Source organism: Suricata suricatta, chromosome 7 (assembly GCF_006229205.1).
Source record: "Suricata suricatta isolate VVHF042 chromosome 7, meerkat_22Aug2017_6uvM2_HiC, whole genome shotgun sequence".
In the NCBI taxonomy this organism is placed as follows: Eukaryota; Metazoa; Chordata; class Mammalia; order Carnivora; family Herpestidae; genus Suricata; species Suricata suricatta.
The window spans coordinates 22,074,915-22,084,125 of record NC_043706.1 but is presented as its reverse complement, the minus strand read 5'-3'; the positions used below and the strand labels follow the sequence as shown (position 1 = coordinate 22,084,125).

General features: G+C 36.8%; 1 pseudogene; it reads right to left on the bottom strand.

Moving 5' to 3' along the window:
- Positions 1-3,018: 3,018 nt before the first annotated feature.
- Positions 3,019-4,537, bottom strand: LOC115295190 (annotated as a pseudogene).
- Positions 4,538-9,211: the final 4,674 nt, after the last annotated feature.

The following is a 9,211-nucleotide window of genomic DNA, read 5'->3' as shown; positions in this document are numbered from 1 at the left end:
TCTTTCTTTCATAGGTTTTTAGTTCCAGGGAATTTATCTCCATTTTCTTCTCTCCACTTAAACTATTTCTCTCTTTTTAAATCTCCTGTTATCTGGATACTAGAGGACACTTTTAGATTTTATCTTACCATCCTTGGGGATTTAGAGGTGGAAAGATGGAAAAATGAATATTGTTGGTTAGTTGGTCCCTATTTATTTTTCTAGCTCCTCACTACTATAGGGCTCTATACTGCCTTTTCTTTGCTCCAGTGGAAACCTGGGCCAGAAGTCTGAGTCACAACAGGATAGAGGGAAGATATGTTTGTTCCTTCACGGAGAGCAAGGGAAAAGCAAGACCAGAATGCCAATAGTTTCTTTTCGTTTTCATTCTTCCTCAGCCTTGTCAGAATTTCTGGTCCACTGGACACAACCACCACTTAATCATCACACATTCAGAACAGTCCCTGTCACCTCAAGGTTTCTCCAAGTTTTCTCTCTAATTTCCTTTAAGTTGACCTTGAGGCTGAGGACCAAAAGCCTTGCTTGTTCAGCATCTTCTCTGGTTACCTTTTGAGTATTGATTTACAGCTGAACTACAATATAGTTAGAGACTATGCTGCATGATTTCAATCATTTTTTGAGAAATTTTCTGTGTGTACTTAATATATATAAAAATATATAATATAATAATTTATATATATATAAATTGGTTTCAGTGTTTTGTAAATGTTCACTAGGCCAAGTTTTCGGATTGTGTTACTCAAATATTTTATATCCATACTGACTTTTTATGTGTCCATTTTTTTTAGTTGCCAAGAGAGATTTATTGGAAATAGTGATGATTTTCAGTTTGTCTACTTTTCTTTTTTTTTTTTTTTAAGTTTACTTATTGATTTTGAGAGAGAAAGAGAGAGCATTAGCAGGGGAGGAGCAGAGAGAGAGGCAGAGAGAAAATCCCAAGCTCTCAGTGTGGAGCCTGATTTGGGGTTCCAACCTAAGAACCATGAGATCATGACTCATGAGTCTGATGCTAAACTGACTGAGTCACCCAGGCACCCCTTATTTTTCCCTTTAATTCAGTCAGCTTTTGCTTTGTAGAAGACTATGCTATTAGATACCTAAAAATTTGATTTTTAATATATTCCTAGTAATTTGAACTTTTTATTATTGTTAAGTTTCTATCTTTATTAATTTTTTTTTGCCTTAAAGCCCATTTTTTCTAATATCAATATAGGTATCTAACATTTTTTAGGAGAATGTTAGCATGTACATCTTTTTCTATCCCTTTACTTTCAAATTACTTGTATCCTTTTATTTTAGACTTCTCTTGGTGTCATGCTAAGCGAAATAAGTCAGGTGGAGAAGGACAGATACCATATGTTTGCACTCATAGGTCTAACAGGAGAACAGGAGAAACCTAATGGAGGACCATGGGGAGGGGAAGGGGGAAAGAGAGTTGGGGAGAGAGAGGGACTCAAAACCTGACAGATTATTGAATACTGAAAACAAACCCCCCCAACGGTTGAAGGGGGAGGGGGAGGGGGAAGGTAGGTTGTGGTAACAATTTGACAATAAACTATTAAAAAAAATAGACTTCTCTTGTAAACAACACATCCTTTGAAAAAGTCCAGTCTGACAATCTTTACCTCTGTTTTGGAACATTTAGTTAATTTACATTTAACATAAGTACCAATATATTTGGGTTTAAATTTACCATCTCCTTATGTACTTTCTATTTATCTCATCTGTGCCATGTTCCTTTTTATTTTATTTTTAAAAAAAATTTTTAATTTATTTTTGATACAGAGAGAGACAGAGCATGAGAGGGGGAGGGGTAGAGAGAGGAGACATAGAACCGGAAGCAGGCTCCAGGCTCTGAGCTAGCTGTCAGCACAGAGCCTGACGCGGGGCTGGAACCCATGAACATGAGATCTGACCTGAGCCGAAGTCGGAGGCTTAACCGACTGAGCCACCCAGGCGCCCCCATGTTCCTTTTTAATATCCTCTGTTACCTTTCTTTGGATTGATTATGCTTCATTATTTCATTTCCTCCCTTTATTATCTTGGAAGTTATATATTATTTATTATGGCTCTAGATCCCCTAGAAATTACCAAATGCCTGTTAAATTGATCCAAGTCTCATATAAATTATGTTATTCTTTGATAACACAAATGTTTTTGAAACTTTAACTGAATGGCTGCTTATCTCAATTTATGTAACATCAGTTTTGTGCATTTTCTCTTTATGTTTAAAACTTAATATGACAATACATCTATCATTTATTCATATTTGTCTACATATTTATCCACATATTTACTATTTTCATTGTTCTTCATTCCTTCCAGCATGTCAGACCTTCCATTTGGGACCAGTTTTGTTTACTACAAGTCATCAAATGACAAATTATTTCAGATTTTGTTTGTCTGAAAGTGGCTTTATCTCACTCTTATTCCTTTTTTAATGTTTAATTTTGATATATATGGAGAGAGAGAGAGAGAGAGAGAGAGAGAGAGAGAATGAACAGGGGAGGGGCAGAGAGACAGGAAGACACAGAATCTGAAGCAAGCTAGAGGCTCTGAACTGTCAGCACAGAGTGGGATGCAGGGCTCGAGCCCACAAACTGTCATGACCTGAGAAGAAGTCAGATGCTTAACCGACTGAGCCATTCAGGCACCCCTATTTCACTTTTATTCTTGAAGGATATTTTCCTCCAGTATACAATTCTACCTTGTCAGTTTATTTCAGTTTTACAGATACCTCATTACCTGCTGACTTGTTTCTGTTGAGAAGTCATCTTTCTTAACTGTTATTCTTTTGGTCACCATTGGTATTTACTTTATAGCTGCTTTAGCCATTTTTTCTGTCTTTGTTTTTTGGATTTTTATCATGACGACTTTGGTGTGAATTTTTATTATTTATTGATGAAAAGACATTTAATTATTGTCTTGCTATATAACAGTGACCATACTTGGTTGCATTTTCTCAAATGGCAAATGAGATACAAGATAGCATCTTTTTGATTCCTGAAAAGCTCAATATCATTTGTCTTTTGGCGCATTCAGTTTCCTACGACGTCTACAGTACAGTCCATGAGGAGACCAATGAATGGTGCTTAGTAGTGAAGAACATTTCACTAAGTTGTTCTATCATAGGTCCTTCCTCAAAGTGTTCATTTTTTTCCTTCTAATCTGGTTTTTGGCACTTGGTCATGTGTTTCTTCATTATTATGCACAGGATCTGGGATAGGTTTTCTATGTTCAGATGGGGGGTGGTAGCATACTATTGTTCTGCCATCAAATGTCAAAGCAAACTCTACTTTGCAATTATAGTCATCTGGAAGAGAATATGTAGATTTATGACAAACACAATATAAAGCTCTGTTTTGAACTGGAAATAAATGTTTCCAGATAGTTCTGTTTGATATCATCCATTTTGCTGATGTTACTGGATGGTGAATCAAGATGCATATCAGGTAGGATGAAGGAAGATGATTTGAAGAGAAACTGCTTTTAAAATCTGCTTCATGATAAAAAAAACCAATAGGCAACTGACAGAATGGGAAAAGATAGTGGCAAATGGCATATCAGATAAAGGGCTAGTATCCAAAATTTACAAGGAACTCACTAAACTCCATACCTGAAAAAACAAATAATCCAGTGAAGAAATGGGCAGAAGACCTGAACAGACACTTCTGCAAAGAGGACATCCAGATGGTCAACAGGTACATAAAACGATGCTCAGTGTCACTCATCATCAGGGAAATACAAATCAAAACCACACTGAGATACCACCTCACAGTGGTCCGAGGGGCTAAAATGAACAAATCAAGAGACTGTAGATGCTGGTGAGGATGTGGAGAGATGGGCACCCTCCTACACTGTTGGTGAGAATGTAAACAGGTGCAGCCACTCTGGAAAACAGTATGGAAGTTCCTCAAAAAACTATCAGCAGAATTCCCCTATGACCCAGCAATAGCACTGCTAGGGATATACCCAAGGGATACAGAAGTGCTGATGCATAGGGGCACATGTACCCCAATGTTCATAGTGGCACTTTCTACAATAGCCAAATCATGGAAAGAGCCTAAATGTCCATCACCTTATGAATGGATCAAGAAGTGATATATATATATATAATAGAGTACTATATGGCAATGAGGAAGAATGAAATATGGCCATTTGTAGCAAAGTAGACGGACCTCGAGGGTGTCATGCTAAGTGAAATAAGTCAGGCAGAGAAAGACAGATACCATATGTTTCCACTCAAAGGTCCACTCACAGGAGAAACCTAACAGAGGACTATAGGAAGGGGAAGGGGGAAAGAGAGTTGTAGAGAGAAAGGGACACAAATCATGAGAGACTATTGAATACTGAGAACAAACTGAGGGCTGAAGGGGGAGGGGGCAGGAGGAAGGGGGTGATGGACATGGAGGGGGGCACTTGTGGGGAGAAGCACTGGGTGTTATATGGAAACCAATTTGACAATAAACTATTATAAAAAAAAAAGAAAAAAGAAAAAAAAAAAGAAAAAATCTGCTTCCAGCATACCTCTTTTCATTCTTGACAGCCACTCAGTGCAAGCCCACCATCTAATGAATTTTTACTGTTCAGCTTGAGTTCCTTGAGATGTCTGTGTTTTAAAGCCACTATTTCTTCAATTATTGCTTCTTTTCCAAATATACATATATTAGTCCCCTCAACCCCCATATGTTCTATATGTCTTACTTTCTCTTTCATATTTCCATTCTTTTGTTATACCATGTCTCATTTTATATATTTTCTTCTATTTTCCATTTCATATATTCTCTATCTGTATCTATATTGTTGTTAAACTCATCCAGTAATCTTTTAATTTTAATCATTATTCTATTTTTAAGTTTGTTTATTTATTTACAGAAAGAGCACAAGCAGGGGAGGGGAAGAGAGACAGGGAGAGAGAGAATCCCAAGTAGGCTCCATACCGTCAGCACAGAACCCAACTTGGGGCTTGATCCCATGAACCATGAGATCATGACCTGAGCCAGAATCAAGAGTTGGTTGTTTAACCAACTGAGACTCCCAGGTACCCCATCAATCATTATTCTTAAAAACAATTGTAGAAGGATTTCTAGCAGGGTCTTCTTTCTGATGAACTTTTACTTTTATTTTATTTTTTCCTTTTTTTAAGTTTAAATTTTATTTAGTTAACATACAGTGCATTATTAGTTTCAGGAGTAGAATCAGTGATTCATGACTTTCATACAATACCCGGTGCTCATCACAACAAGTGCCCTCCTTAGTGTCCATCATCCATCTAGCCCATCCCTCTGCCATCCCATAGTTTGTTCTCTATAATTAAGAGTCTTCTGTGGTTTGTTTCACTCTCTTCTCTTCCCATATGTTCATCTGTTTCGTTTCTTAAATTCCACATATGAGTGAAATCATATAGTATTTGTCTTTCTCTGATTGACTTATTTTGCTAAGCATAATACATTCTAGCTCCATCTTCATCAAACTTTTACTTTAGAGATGCTTTAGTTTTGAACAGATTCACAGAAAAATTGTACAGGTAGTACAGAGAGTTACCATATATCCTACACCCAGTTTCTCCTCTTGTTAACATCTTACACAAATATGGTGTATTTTTTATAATTATTAAAGTTCATATTTTATTCAGATTTACTTTGCCTTTACCTCATGTTCTTTTGCTGTTCCAGAATCCCATTTAGGATACCACATTATGTTTAGTTGTTATATCTCTTTGGATCATCATGGCTAATGGCTGTTTCTCAGACTTTGTTTTTGATGACTGTGACAGTTTTGAGGATTACTGGTCAGGTATTTTGTATACTCTCCTTAAATTGAGATTTTTCTTTTGTTTTCCTTATGAAAAGAGAATAAGACCATGGGAAGTAAAGTGTCATTCTTATCACTCAATTTCAACATGTTTGTAATGAACTGAATGTTTGTGACCCCCTCAAATTCATATGTCAAAACCCTAATTCCCAGTGTGATGGTATTTGGAAATAGGGCTTTGGGGCAACAATTAGGGTTAGATGAGATCAAGAGGGAAAGGCCCTCATGATGGGATTAGTGTCTTAATAAAGAGACACCAGAGATTTTGCTCTTTCTTTCTCCCCAGCTGTGCACAAACACTTGGTGAGGAAGAATGAGTAAAATGAGCATTCAGTAAGAAAGTAGCCACCTACAAGAAAGGAGAAAAGAGCTCAGAATGATATCTACCTTTCTGGAATCTTGACCTTGGCCTTCCCATCATCCAAAACTTTAAGAAACAAATTTCTGTTGTTTAAACTACTGGTCTATGGTAGTTTGTTATGGCAGCCTGAACTAAGACAATGACTTAATCATTGTCCATGTTAACCATGATCATCTAGAAGAGGTAGTGTTTTTGATGTTTCTCCACTATGAAGTGACTTCTTTTGGATCCTTTCCTCTGCTATCCTCTTTGGCAAGAAGCCATGATGCCGAACCCACACTTGAGGAGTGTGGATTATACTTGACCTCTTTGATAGTGTCTACATAAATTTTTGGAATTCTTCTGCATGGAATATTTGTCTTTTCTCAATCACTTATTTACTTATGCAAGTTTTTCCCCCATCATTGTAGACTCATTGATATTTAATTTATGATTTTACAGTTTTAAATACTACTTTATTTATTTTATTGTTCAAATTGTCCCAGTTTTGGCTGCTGTGAACTGTTTCAGTTGGGTCTTGTGTCCCTTAAAGTACTCCATAATTGTTGGCTTTTTTTCTTTTATTGGAGCACTTCTTTGCTTTCTGGCACACAAATGTTCCAGGCTCATCTTAACCTATTTTCCACCCCTGTCCTAGAATCAGCTGTTTCTTTAAGGAACTCTGGCTCCTTTTATTGTAGAATGGTATTAGAAACCAAGATTTAAGCACTTGGTGTGTTTGCTGCTACTAAGGTGTCATTTCTTTCAGTCTCTTTCATCTGACTTAACAAGGAAATACATATAAAATAATGTGTATATGCACAGATGTATAAATATTTGGCTATGAAGCTATGTATGTCTATATTAAGTCAAATGTGAATTCATGCTAATGTCTCCAACTTGAATCCATTACCATACAGGTCTTTTTAACCTCCTCCCCATGCTTCTTTGTAACTTCTCACTCCAACAATGAGAAACATGGCTCCTACCATCTGTAACCCAGTTACTTAATTGTTCGGTTCTAGTATACGTGTATATTGGCCTCAGAATTGTCAGCCTGTAAGGGTGCCTGCATGGCTCAGTTGGTTAAGCATCTAACTCTTGATCTCAGCTCAGGTCTTGATCTCAGGGTCATGAGTTCAAGCCCCAGAGTGGGCTCCTTGCTTGAAGTGGATCTACTTGAAACAATCAGAGCTTTCTTATGGGACACCTGGGTGGCTCAGTCGGTTGAGTGTCTGACTCTTGATTTTGGCTCAGATCATGACCCCAGGGTCATGGGATCGGAACCCTGTGTTGGGCTCCATGCTGAGCATGGGAACGGCTTGAAATTCTCTCTCCCTCTGCCCCTGCACCTCTTTTCTACTCATGCTCTTTCTTTTTCTATTTCTACAAAAAATAAGAGAAAGAAATGTTAACCTGTACTCCTATGGGAAACACCCTGAGTACCATGCTTATGTAGAGTTCTTATTGCTTTGAGTCTTACAGACTCCATTCAGTTCAAAGTTACTGAGATCAACATCTTTTTGCACCATTCCCTTCAGTGAGATTATTTCATAGATTTGTAGTACAGTTAGACTCTTTTGTCATACTCTGCATTCCATCTTGGATTCCTCAACTTCCTAAATGACTTTTAAAAAAGATTTTATTTTTAAGTAATCTCTATACCCAACATGGTGCTAGAACTCACAACCTTGAAATCAAGAGTTGCATATTTCACTGAGTACCCAGACACCCCACAAATGATTTTCAAAAAAATAATTTGTACACATTAAGGCTCACTTTTTGTACTGTAAAGTTCTATGCATATTGATGAATGAAAATTGAAATGGACTGACTTTTGTGCAGCTTTACAATCCTTACAAAAAGAATAAGCTCATTAGCTAATTCTCAACTCAGGGATCACTATGAAAGCTTAAGAACCCTTATAGAATCATTCTGTACCACAAAAATATAACATGAACTACATTAGTAATTTTATATCTTCTACTAGTCATAAGTTTAAAAAAATAGAAAAATGAAATTATAGTCAGTAATATATTTTATTTAACCCAATATATCCAAAATATTTTAATTTCAATATGTACATATAAAATAAGCTACTTTACATTTTTTGTACTAAGTTTTCAAAATCAAGTATGCATTTTACATTTCTAGCATCTCAGTTTGTAATGGCCACATTCCAAGTCCTCACTTGTGGCTAATGACTACTGTACTGGACAGTTGAATATTTAAACAGAACCCCTTATTCAGCAACCTTATTTCAGAATGTGCTGAAAATGGGACCCATAATTTAATTTTGAAGCATTTAAAAATTCTGTGAAGCTGGTCTAATCAATCCAGTTGGAGATGCCTGAACTGCCTTGACAGAACAGCCTGGAAGGAATCAGAAGACTCAAGGAGGTGTGTGTGATTGAAGGGATTTATTGTATGAGACCAAATATCTGATTACCAGGATGTATTCTCCAGGAGAACCCAGTAGACCTGGTTTCACTAAGGCAAATGCACTGGGGGTATAAATTTTGTCTTTTCTGTACATATTTCAAATATTTCCTCATAACTATTATTTTATTTTTTGACTTTTTTTGTGATGTGTTCTGCTATGAGAAGCCTATAATTTTCAAGTACTCGGAGGGTGACTGGGTGGCTCAGCCCATTGAGCATTCGACTTCAGCTCAGATCGTGATCTCACGGTTCATGGCTTGGAGCCCCGTGTTGCGCTCTGTACGGACTGCTATCTCAGAGCCTGGAGCCTGCTTCAGTTCTGTGTCTCTTTCTCTCTCTGCCCCTCCCTGGATCACTCTGTCTCAAAAATAAATAAATGTAAAAAATTAAAAAAAATTCAAGTACACAGGTTTGTCCATATCTTCACATTTGACTTCCAGATTTTGTATCTCTTATAAATAACCTGCCCACCTATAACTTATGAAACTATTAATTTTTTGGCATTGAAAATGGATTTGTATCTGATATGATTACTAATAACAGTTATGCTTACTCAGGAGGTTTTTTATCCTGCCATCCACTTATTCAAAAGTTAAGAAGTGTCATCTTGTTTCT